The sequence below is a fragment of the Chamaea fasciata genome, unplaced genomic scaffold (assembly GCF_029207755.1).
Source record: "Chamaea fasciata isolate MVZ Bird 193981 ecotype frontalis unplaced genomic scaffold, bChaFas1.0.hap1 SCAF_6, whole genome shotgun sequence".
NCBI lineage: Eukaryota > Metazoa > Chordata > Aves > Passeriformes > Sylviidae > Chamaea > Chamaea fasciata.
The window spans coordinates 28,371,105-28,383,636 of NW_027094091.1; the positions used below are offsets into that span (position 1 = coordinate 28,371,105).

Here is a 12,532-nt window from a genome sequence, read left to right on the forward strand (position 1 = left end):
TTCTTTTTCATCAGTTTAACCTTAATGCGAATTTAATGTCCTGATATTCAATATTAATGGATTCTCCATCCTTCAGGATATTTTTTAATCAATAGTAATCACACCATATTGATAAGTAATCATAATTATATCAATATGCAAACTAAAGTATTGGTGTTACAGGAATACAAGCATGGATCAAATCTTACTAGTATCCAAAGCTCTAAAAATATAAGCTATTTTTGCCTATCTGCCTGATAAGAGTAGAGTACAGGCAGAAAATTCATAATGGAAGAAAACAGAGTCCACTGTCAGAATTAGGTTTAAAACTACCTATTTGTGTGTAAATATAGATAGATGATATAGATAGACAGATACACATACAGTAATTGCTAATTTTATAGCATCTATTAATATGGGTTCCTGCTGCAGTCTAAAAGAATGGCATTTTTAAAATATGAGAGTTGCTTTACCAAGGCATAAATATTAACATTCTGGTAACCATTGTTTTACAGAGATAACATTACAAAAAGCTGGATTCTTAAAATTCTCTCAGAATACAGATTTCAGTCATTAATCTGTAATTTCACTATGTATCTCAGATGATATCACAAAGCAATGGAGAACACCTAAGTAGTTTGTGCAGAGATGAGGAATGTAAGATGAAATTCCACCTCCATTTCTTAAGTTTACATGTTTTTAATTTTGTATAATATATAGGACTAAGACTCAAATTTGTTTCTTTTTTTGTCTTCAGCATTTCCTCTCTTTAATTAGCTGCTTCATCTTCCTTGCTACTAATGGAAGCAAAACTGATCAGCAGTGTATCATTTATAAATGTAGTTTCACCATGACTGCTTGTTTCTTTGCCTGCCTCTTTATAAACCATCTTCATAGCATCCCAATTCTGCAACAAAAGACTACCCATCTTTCTAGCACTCACATGACCAATGACGTTGCACCAAAAAAGAATCCAATACCACGAGATGCTGAACATGAAGTGCAATTTTTAAAAACTTTCAAGTGAAAGGAACTTTCAGAATCATGTTCATCAATGATCTAAAAGAAGCATTAAAAGTATATCAGTGGAAGACTAACTTCTTTTTTTATTACATGAAATCTGAAATTATTGCTCACTGAACTTTTTAAAATATATTCAATAAGTAAATAATTTAGGTCTATGTTTTAACGTGCAAAAGAATTTTGACTTTCTTTTCAGATGTTAGTTGATATTATGGAAAAAAAAAAACAGTTTTGCTGGCAAGCACCCAAATTGTTTAAGATCTCTAGATAAAAAAGATTTCAACAATATTTTCCAAACTGATTTGCAATATGGTTAACAGTTTTAAAGTTGTAGTATTAAATATGAAAAACAGATCTAAATTCCTAAATCACCCTGGTAATATTTTTCATCAAAAATGGAATCACACACTTTATTATTAGAATAATTTTCACTTTCTCCGTTCTACTTCTGTTGGCATTTGCTTCTTCCAGAAAATGCATGCAGAAGTATGTTCATTGATGAATAGTCAGCTTGTTCAGATTTAGCAAGGTACAGAGCACTTTAGCAAGATACAGAGCACTGAGGAAGGAAGCTCAACCACACAAGGGTTGTTTTCTTATTGAAGAGGAGTTTCAAGTACTTAAAAATAATGAAGATATTTAATATGTAACGATTCAATCATACATTTCTTCCATATTCACTAGCTAAGTTGGCAGTATTAAAAATGTTGTTTACGGTTTTTTTCTTTAAGCAATTTATAGGACGCAACCACATCATGGGTTAAACAATAGAAGTGAACTTAAATAACTTCCAGGTGAAAGATATCCAATCCTTTCAGGTACTGTGTGAAATCTAGAGAGATTCAGGTGGTCATCTATATCTCATTTTTACTGCATTCAACTACCTTCAGTTTTTTACTGGAAGCAACTGGGCTAAATCCTTTGATAGTCTAATGCAGGCAGAGGTTTTTCCTGACTTTCCCTAAGTGATTAACAAAAATGAAATGAGACTCACCCTACAGAAAATGTGCCCTCCCTGCTGTGAAAAGAAAAAAATGTAGCTTGATGAAGAGATGAATGATTAGAATTGAACAAATGAAGCCTTCTCTTCATACTAAGAAGAGGCTGAAGGAGGGAGGCGCCAGTGGCAATGCCATTTTATCTTCTAGGATACACGTAAGCACAGTTGGAAGAACGGAAGAAAAAAATAAGTGCTCTTCACTGGAACTCTACTGAGCCAGCTTTATCAATAGACAGTGTGCAGCTGCCAGTCCCTGCAAGAAGCTGTGGTGAGCAAAATGGAAAACTTACAAATATCAAACACTTGATTTGTTGGAGATTCTTACTCAAAAGTCATTACTCAGTCTAATTCTTGGGAACAGGATATTCAAAGGAGATCAAGTACAGGAAAGAGAAAGAGAAATGATCTGGAACAACAACAAAAAAAAAAGACTGTAAAAAAAATCATTGAGGATGCTTGCATGAAGGCAGCCATAAAAATAGAGAAAAATGAGCAGATGCCCTCCAGAAGTCCATTTTAACCCTAAAAGTGATTCAGACTGAACATTTTCACGAGTTAGATATCTGTGGGTAAGGGAGAAAGCCTAATAAACAAGCTTTGAGAAAGATTGGCATAATACACACTGTATGGTTGTAAAAAAATATGTGTAAAGAAAATAAAACACCAACCCACCCAAAAAACAAACAAACAAACAAAAAAACCAACAAAAAACACAAACAAAAAACCCACCCAATCACCCAGTAAAAAGGACATAACTGTGGCTCAAGAAAAAAATTTTGCAATAAACAAAGAACTGGGAAAGAAGCCAAGCATTCACTCTTCAAATTGGCAAATGTAAGCTAATTCTCTGGGTATTTTGGGAAGGCAGCTACTATATCAGCAGAAAACACCTTTGTGTATCCTAAAAACTATCTATGACTGTAAAAAACAAGAAGCAACTCATTCTGAGAACAATCCAGCAAATCAATGAAATTTCCCAAGTCTGCAAAAAATCTTCAGCAACCCAAAAACAAGAAAAAAAAGGGGGAAATAATATTTCTTCAACAGTTTGCTTTTACCACCCTATCACACTTGTCTTACAAACAAATAAGTGTTTCTAGATAAAATCTGTCATATTAATATTCCATGTTTGTTCTTCAGTGCCAATTTGGCTGCTGTAAGCTCACCAGTCATTAAATCATTCCTAACCACTCTCACCAGAATTTCAAAATGAATGATAAACTTGGTGACAGAGACAAGTTGCAGGAAGTATGGTGGAACCAGAATCTCCCATTTGACCAACTACCCACTCACTTTAGGGTCAATGAATTAAACCTTCTGATCAAAAATGTTCAGACTAGATCCTGTCTAAAGTTAGAGTTTGCAAAAATCCATATCAGCGTACTAAAATTCATCCTTTATATTTCTTATAAGCAATCTTTTCTACAAAGAATCCTTAGATTTCATATTTCTGATCAAAAAATGTACTGATAGATGACATTACAGCCTGAAAATAGTTTCTAACACTTACAGAAAAGTCCTCATGCATCAATGCGTTTTTCTTCAGCAACAGTAATTTTTGGCGGACATACCCTACAACTCAGTATGTTTTTTCTTCTTTTTGCAAACTTCTGGTGATGCAGCTTTTGCAAACTTTCAGTTTTCAGATAGCAATGGACTTAGAACCTTGATTTAAGATTCTAGAGCTATTTCATGCTGAACTCCAACACTGTGGAAAGCTAATTTCTCACTAGCTTCAGCCTATTACTGAGGTATAGCTATAAAGCTATTAAGACATTCTGTTAAAGAGAAACTGACCTCATCACTGTCCTAAGACTACCCATTCCTGCCATTTCTTATTAATCTCTCACCCATCTGCTAAAGCAACAGTGAACCAAGCATTTTTAGGGTTTCAAAGCTTTCCATTCCTTGCAACATAATTAGTGCATTGAAAATAAATATATATTATTATTTTCTTGAACCATCTTCATTAGTCACCTGAAATAGAGGAAATACAAATCAAGCACAGGAAATACTCATATCGGGAATTAGCTGCCATATACACTGAGCTTTTGATGGCCAACAGTGAAGTAAGCCTATGAAAATAAGTAGATAAGTAGCAACAACTGAATACTTCATTAATTTACGGGACGTGTTTAGCAGAAGTTGGTCAACAAATCAGGATTCTTTCACAAAGTATTTATTAACAGAGGAAAATGAGGTTAAATGTAAAAATTTCACATATCTGTTTCAATTTTGTCTCAAAGAATAATTATACTGAAATGAAAAATAATAACTTCATTTCTTAAAACATTTTACTAGTGCACCTAAATATTTTGGAAAGACAAATTTTCAGTGGATTAGCTATTATATCAAATAATGACATTTTTCTGAACTGAATCATGTATTATCTGATTGAATGCAGTAAATATGAGTCACTTTTTGTTCAATATTTTCATTTAAAACTTTAGGGAATTGCTATACAGCATCATTTATTCACAAAAATGCCATTGAAGATTAAGAAATAGTATTCACAGAATTTTAAAATTCCTAACATGAATATTAAAATAATCATGCAGCATTTTTTTTTTTATTTCAAAATATGCAAGCTGATTCTCAGAAAGAAACTGAGAATAAAAAGTCTGTTGTTAAGTGGGAAAAAATATTTTAGGAATCTTCAAAGGAACATGAGGCTGGTGATCAACAGGGAAAAAAAGATAGGTAAAGCTAAGAGTTTCTAGCTCAGACAAGAACAGGGACCATTTTCAGAATTCATAGTCATAAGTATCATAGTGCAAAAGAAGGCAGTAACACTATTTGTACACCTCAGGGAAGACAGAACTTCAAACACTGCATTTCCAGTACTTCTCAGAGAAAAATAAAAAAGAAAAACTACTGGGATGACAAAAAAATAGTTATCTCTAGCTTTGTTAAATGAGTATTAAGACTCAATCACTCATGCTTACATATTCTAGCTAGTGATTCTAGCAATTACCCTACTCTCTTTTTAAATTCCCTTGAAGGACTTCACCTTACATGTTCCTCACTAGCAACTCCTACTGGAGTATCAAGGCACTGCACAGCTACTTGTCAGGCTGTCTGATGAAACATGTTCTTCATCAAACCTCCCCAATGCGTGTAAAGCTTGCTTTGAGCCTTGTCAAAATAACGTAGACTTCTTCCTCTCTGAAGACTCAACCCCTGTGACCAGACACCAGCTCAGGAGGAAACTGTGCCCACTTCCACATGTGTACACCAAGTAGACATTCATCACCATCAGTACCATCCTTTTGTTTTCACTAGGCTGTCTTGGGAAAACACAAGAAAGCATTTACTATAAGCACTACAAACGTGCATAGGGCAAAGAGAAATGTCAGATCAAAAGTAGTGTTTTTTCCCTGAGCCTACAATACCATTCATTATAAGAAAGGCAATACTGTACTATAAATGTGAAAAATTATGTTTACAACTAGGATGGAAATGGGCACATTTTCAAGATTTTATGACTGGGTGAGATTTTGTTTATTTATTCAAAGCTACTAGAAAAGAGTGGGCCATCATACTCCTTTTGAAATTATAAGTTCTAAAATGCAATTAATATGTCTACATGATCTAAAGATATATATATATATATATATATATTTTACTTCAAGGACAGAAGTAATTCTTTGTTTTAGAACAATAGGCATGGCTTTCGTAGTCGTTAAACATTTCAACCCAAAATTTTAGTGGTGTTATTATTGTTCTAAATTAAACAAAATCTATGCATGTTATGTTATGTTAGTCCCATTTTGATACATCTAGATTGAAATTAAGGATTTATAATGGATAAATCAAAGTAACAGACAAAAAAAATAGTTATCACTATCATTCATAATAGGCTTCCCTTAGAGAGCTTGGATTATTCCTCTTGTTTATTTACAAAACATCTCCCTTTATCATACAGGCTTTTAAATTTCAGGCAGATCAAAAAAATGAAACCGCTGTATTTCCCCGAGCCCCCTATATAGAATATGTCACCTAGTGAATACAAAAGTCCTTCAGCTGGCTCTTCATTATTTACTGGTTTTTGCTGGGATAGAGTTAATTTTCTCAATAGTAGGTTCTATGTGGGTATGTTTCAGACTTGTCGCAAAACCAGTGCTGGTAATACGGAGATGCTTTTTTCATTGCTGAGCAGCACCTGCACAAAGCCAAGGCCTTTTCTGCTTTTCATACCACCCCAACAGCAAGGGGACTGGGGGTGTAAAAGGCACTGGGAGGGGGGACAGCCAGTTCAGCTGACCCCAGCTGACCCAAAGGGGGGGTCACACACACCATGTGGCATCATGCTTAGTATAAAGTGGGGAGAAGCAGGAGGAAGAGATGTCCAGAGTGATGGCAATAATCTTTCCAAATCACTGTTAAATGGGGCTCTGATCTTGCGGAGCAGGCTGAACACGAGCCTACCCATGGGAAGGCAGTGAATTAATTCCTTGCTTTGCTTGTTTGTGCAGCTTTTTCTTTACAAATCAAACTGTTTCTCTCTGAATCAATGTTATTTTTTACTTTGACCTTTCTGATGCTCACCCCCCCTCCAGTGGGTAGAAGAGTGAGCAATAGATTGTGTGGGACTTAGTTGCTGGCTGGGGTTAAACCATAACAGAGGTGAAGTCTCTGCATTATACTTAGTGTAGGAGAATGGGAAGTACTGCAATTTAAGCTTTTGTCCATCTAATGATGAGCAGCATTTTTCCTAAGCAAGACTAACAGCTCTGAACTATTATGGATAAACATTTAAAAGAAGAAAAAGTTTAAAAATTTAGTGTTTAAAGGAGACATTTATTGCATCCTTTAATTATGATCAGCTTGGATTATGAAGCACCTGTTGCCAAAAGAAAATGAAATACAGTTATTATTAGAAAATACTACTGAAATACTATTTCTGAAGCACTGATAAAATTGGTTAGGAAGTAACTTCTGTTTCTACTTTGTGTCTTATGCATTCAGCCCATAGAGAGTGAGTCATTCTTGCCTTAAAAATCAAGTTTCTGGGACATCATCTTATGAGATCCATGGAAAATATTTTCATGGCAATCTGGCACATATACTGCTAAAATTTGGGCCTCTGTCCTAGAAAGGGAATGAATTTACTACTGCAGTTTAAATTTCTAGGTCAGGTGTATCAGCATAATGATTACTAGACTCCTTGGAAGCTCAATTCTGTAAAAAGATAAAGACAAAATTTTTATCTGATAACTTCGCTTTTTTGAGCACAAATTATTTTTCTACTCTTTTCATAACGAGGCAGATTCTTTCAGATTTAAAAATTGTTACCTACAACAATATGTTTAGAGTTGCTTTATATTTGTTGGTAAAGATTTCCTGCTGCAACATTATTCACTATGATATTCATTTGAATAATTTATCCTATTACTTTTACAAGACTGGTAATAGAACCTTTCAATGGAAAAGGACTGAAAGGTATTAAAGCATCTATAGCTTATGATGATTTGGAATAAAAGAAGAAACAAGACCGACAACACACCCTTATTTCTTTTAAACAAAGATCTTTATGTCCCGTCTTTTTTCTAAAAGTTATTTCAAAACCAGGGGGACAAAAAGTGTTAGATGCCAATGGTTATTGAGCGTATCTCCTAAAATATGCACACAAATTCAGCTAATACTGAAAGCAACAGGCCACTGAGAAGTCCTAGACAAGTGGCAAATATCACTTAGTTATTCAAGTTGCAAGTTCAGGGACATGAAGAACAAAAAGAGAATGAAATTACATGATCAGACATCACTATGCATACAATCGGAGTATGGCATTTTTGTGGTCCTTGCCAATCCATAAAGAGAAAGAAAAAAATGTTTCTGAGTAAAAAAGAGAGAAACCTCAATTAGTTTCTGCCAAACTGCCTAATTCTACCTATAACATCACACATAGGAGAACCCTCAGCAATGTATTTTTACACTCCACAATGTAAAATACACTTTAGCAGTATTTCAGTTGTTGTGCATCAAATGAGTTACACATTATAAGAGTTATAACCCTGAACAAAAAAGAAAAAGAGGCAAAAAACCCCAAAAATCCCATAATAGCAACATACCAAGGAGCTTAATTTACTACAAATAGGAAACACTATAACTAAGAAAAGACGAAAGCGCTTTCTATGCAAGAGCAGCAGACTATGAAAAGATGCCTCATTTTGAAATCAATTTTCAAGTGTTCTGGTATCATTCTCTTCAGTCAATGGTGTACTTATAACACACTGACAATTGTGTTTTGAACTGCTTGTGTGCTGTTGGTGGTCCTCCTTTTTTCCCCACATGTCAGTACATTTCAGTCAAATATATTTTTATATATCTGTCTGTATAAACATTTAGAAAGCATAAATATAGTATACATTAAGAAGCGTCTAACAGCAGTATTTCACTACAAAATATAGCTTTTGTGTGTTTATGATTCAGGAGGATAATAATATAAATAGACATATTCACAAGGGAGTTGTTAAAACTGTTACCACAGTTTTAATAAGTGTATAAGTCAGTTTTCATATGTGAACAGTTGGTTTAAACAAAAAGTGCATTCAAATCAAAACTTCTGAAGTTAATTAGCTTAAAATCTATGGATTTTTCTCTCCATAAAAATTCCAAATTGACATAAGTATCTCAAATACGGGACTACAGTAGTGTAACTGTGGATAAATCACCACCCTACACTTTTTGAAAACTGCTTCTTGTAGGCATTTTTTTCTCACCTTAGAGTTAATGAGTTGTTGCCACTAGAAAAGTAGGCAAAATATCAATTTTTATACAATAATTATTATAAAAACCTTAAAATATCTCCACAGTGTTGCAAGAAGTATTTTGATTTGTCTTTTAATACATATGACCTTAAAGTAATTTTTAAAAAGTTTCTAAATGCATCACCTGAAAGTATAGCCTACGTTGATAAAATGTGGAATTCTCCACATTGTCCAAGATTGGTGCAACAACTGCAAGGCAAAACTAAAAGTTTCCCGTAGATCCAGGAATAATTAGAAATAATGTAGCTGGACAAGCCCAGGATCAGTCTCAATAAATATTTCTAGCAGGACAGAAAGATCCTTAAGGTCTTAAACACATCATGCCCACTCCAAATAATGCCCACTCCTCAAATAATTGTTCTGATCACTTGTATTTTGGACAAGAATTTCCACTTATTTTCAGAAAAATAAGGACACAGTGAAAACAAGGAGGCAAGGAGAAGAATAGGAGAGAACAACGTGCCCAAAATTAATTAATTAGTTGTCACATTTGATTTAGGATATATCTAACCCTAATAAGGTCTGCCAGCCATATATATAGTCTAAAATGGTCTGAAAATGAAAATCTAATATCCATCTGCAGCCTTATTTCAGAGACATCAGCATCACTGTTTTGCATGAAAATTTCCAAACTTAATGACCAGGCCCTCTCCAAAGTGCATGAACATGCTTGAATAAATCCCATTTAAAACAAACCACAAAAAAATTGTTTCAAGAACAAGTTAATTCAATATAACTATTTGTTTCTCTTGTCATATAGGAATGTACTCACCAGAGAATACATTTACCTCCCTATACAGAGTTAACATCTCTACCAAGACAAAATTGATCCCATTATTACTTGGTCTGTTTCCAAAATGCACATTATGTAAGAATTATCCTTAATATAAAGAAAGTTATTTTTAAAAAAGCACAATAGCATTATGATAATTTTCACTTTAAATTATCTACTCTTCGATATTAAAAGATACGTCACCTATCCATTGTAGAAAAAAATGGATAAAAACTTGAACACTAGTGGAAAAGTTTTTAAAAAGCAATTCATTAAAACAACTTTTTTCATGCAGCATTCTAGTCTACAGAGATTTCAATAACATCTTGTTGAAAAGGAAAAAAAAAACAGTGCTCTATACTGTCTGAAATAAGAGTGAGGAGAAAAAAAAGGGAATTTGGCACTAATTCTATACATGCTTTTGCAATAATAGCCTCTGCTCTTTGTTTCAAAGGAGAAATCTGTTGACAACTTTTTGTTCTTCAGGTAAACCTTTCAAAAGCAGCACAATCATTCCTATGAAGCTCAGTGAAAGAGACTGCCACATATTTTCAAAGTAATTTTGGAATATCTGGGACAGATTTCTTTCATTTAACTACTACTTTAAAGAACCAAAGTTTGCAGTTTAGCATCTGCAGTTCAAGTCCGTAACATTCCAAAGTAGGGAGTTTGTTTACTTTTAAATTAGACTACTTTGTGAATTAATTTTATTAAATAAATGTGCAAATGGGCACCTTGTGCCGGATGCCACTAAAGAATGGAGAGCTGCTTTTAGCTATGGAGATTGCTGATACCATGGGGTTTTGGGGTTTTTGGTTTGGGTTTTTTGTTTCTTTAAAAATAATTCCTTGGAAACCTCAAAGTTGATTTGGAAATAGGTGGTCATTTTCAACATTATCCAGAATGAGACTGTTTTTCATATGATGGTCTGATTAAGGAACTTCAGAACTTCAAGCAGTACTTCCATGAAGAGCACTATTCATCTTCCTGTTATGCACTGCTCAATGCCTTCCAAATATTTCTTCTTCCCATCTAACTCTCTGCAAGAAAACTTCAAAGAGAGACTTGAAAGCCAGTGCATTTCTTTCTAGTCACAATTCAATTTCTTTACTAGAATAATTGTGTTGCTTTGTATCTGACAGCCTAATTACATGTCATTAGTAATGACAAACTTTTAATTTAGGCTGCATTTTCATTCTGCTAATATTTCAGACAGATGTACAAAATTTTATGATGCTATACACCAGGTGCTGCATAAAGGAAAATGAAGCAATATTTTTTCTTTGACCTTGTCACTCTAAAGAGAAATATGAAATGATATTCAGAAGCATTTTACCCCACAATGTCCTGTACTTTCTTCATAATATGATCACAGTTGAAAAAGTAACTGTTGCATGTCTCTGATTTTCTACAAGCAATCTATAAGTCCCACAAAACTGTACTCATCAATGGGATTGTCTAGGTAGTTATCACCTATATCAACATATAAAATGCTTAAAGAGGGACATATTACTCCTCCTTTTGCAAAATCACACACTTGTCATAGGCAGAACCACAGATCTTGTGCAGGGTATTCCTTTAAACATTAGGCTTACACGAGAAGCTTTAAAATATCTGAAAAACAACTGCATCTATTCAAAGAGCTTCTGAAAGCTGTCAAAGATTAAAATCCTTCTTATAAAACAACTGTTAATTTCTCCATTAGCAATTTCAGCATTTCCGCTGTCTAATTACTAACCACTAACCTTAAAAAGCTTTGAAACTTAAATGCCATGTAGAATTACAATGAAAAATCTCCACAATGAAAAGTTATGTTATCTGTATTTGTTTCCCTCGATTAAATACTTTAAGGAAACAAAGTTTAAAATTTAACATCTGCAGTTCAATTTTCTCTTAAGATCACTGAAGTGGCTTGGCGCTTTCTATTAACAAATCAGTTATTTCCTTCTACTTTGAAAATAACCAATACTCATTGAAATTCTCTAGATGAATTAAAAACACAACACACAAAACAGGAATTAAGCATATTATCGTACAAACCTTTTACTTATGAAAAAAGGCAGGAAGTTATATGTAGACTGACACATTTAGCCAAGAGGAAAGTATATAAAACATCTCTATTTCCAGCTTCAAAATGTCAAATATGACAAAAAAATTCCCTGAGCAGTAGTTCAATTTGAAGCTAATGAGTACTGGAGAACCACTCAAAAAAACTTATTTCATCAACCTAACTTGTCCATCTGACAAGAGTTTAACAATGCCAAAAAGATAATTAAGACAGGAGCACTACTGGCTACAGGAGAATGCTTGGTTTATCATAAAACAGTGGACAGAAAATTCAAGTCTAGCATTGTAGCGGTGTGAAATTATTAGTTTGTAATTTTATGTAGAATGGTTTGTTCCAGACTACCCCGTGTTTTAACCCCTTTGGTTTTTCCCTAGTTGTGGGTCCTGTCCATCTCCTTGCAACCCAGCCCAGACGCTGCTGAGAGGCTGGGGTGATTGGCAGAGCCTATGACTTCTCTGCCCTGTAGCATGTATCAGATTTCCTGTGTATTGTCTTTCTGTCTTGGTCACTCCCTCCTTACCTGGTATTGGTTATGGTTCACCCTTGCTGCTCCCCACACCCCCCCTACAAAAGCTGAAACCAGAACCCCAGGAGTCACTCTGGACGTGGCCCTGTGGGAGCAATAAACACCTAGCTTCAACCCACGTGAGAGTCACTCTTTCTTCTTCCACGCCCTCTCTACGCTTCAGCCTGAGGTTCAGACCCACCGAACCTAAAGCATACAGAGTTGCATACGGACTAGTGAGTGGGCAAACTGGTAAATGACATCAGACACCACCACACAGCATATTCATATTTGTGCAGAATCACACATATTTTATCCTAACATATCTCATACAGAATTGTTTTCAACTTAATGATGGTCTGGAAGATAAAGCATATGTAGTCCTAACACAGAGCAAAACTTTGGTGGGAAAAAA

General features: G+C 34.4%; 1 protein-coding gene across 7 annotated transcripts in view; it reads right to left on the reverse strand.

The window, feature by feature from the left end:
- The window catches only part of SGCZ (sarcoglycan zeta), a 253,826-nt gene that overhangs the window by 184,336 nt on the left and 56,958 nt on the right, over window positions 1-12,532 (reverse strand). Inside the window, exon 2 of one of the 7 annotated variants that reach the window (XM_066185806.1) lies at window positions 12,258-12,324. The exons of the other annotated variants lie outside the window; for them this stretch is intronic. The gene's annotated coding sequence lies outside the window, so the exon portion shown is untranslated. The remainder of the gene's footprint in view (window positions 1-12,257; window positions 12,325-12,532) is intronic. 7 annotated transcript variants of the gene reach the window in all.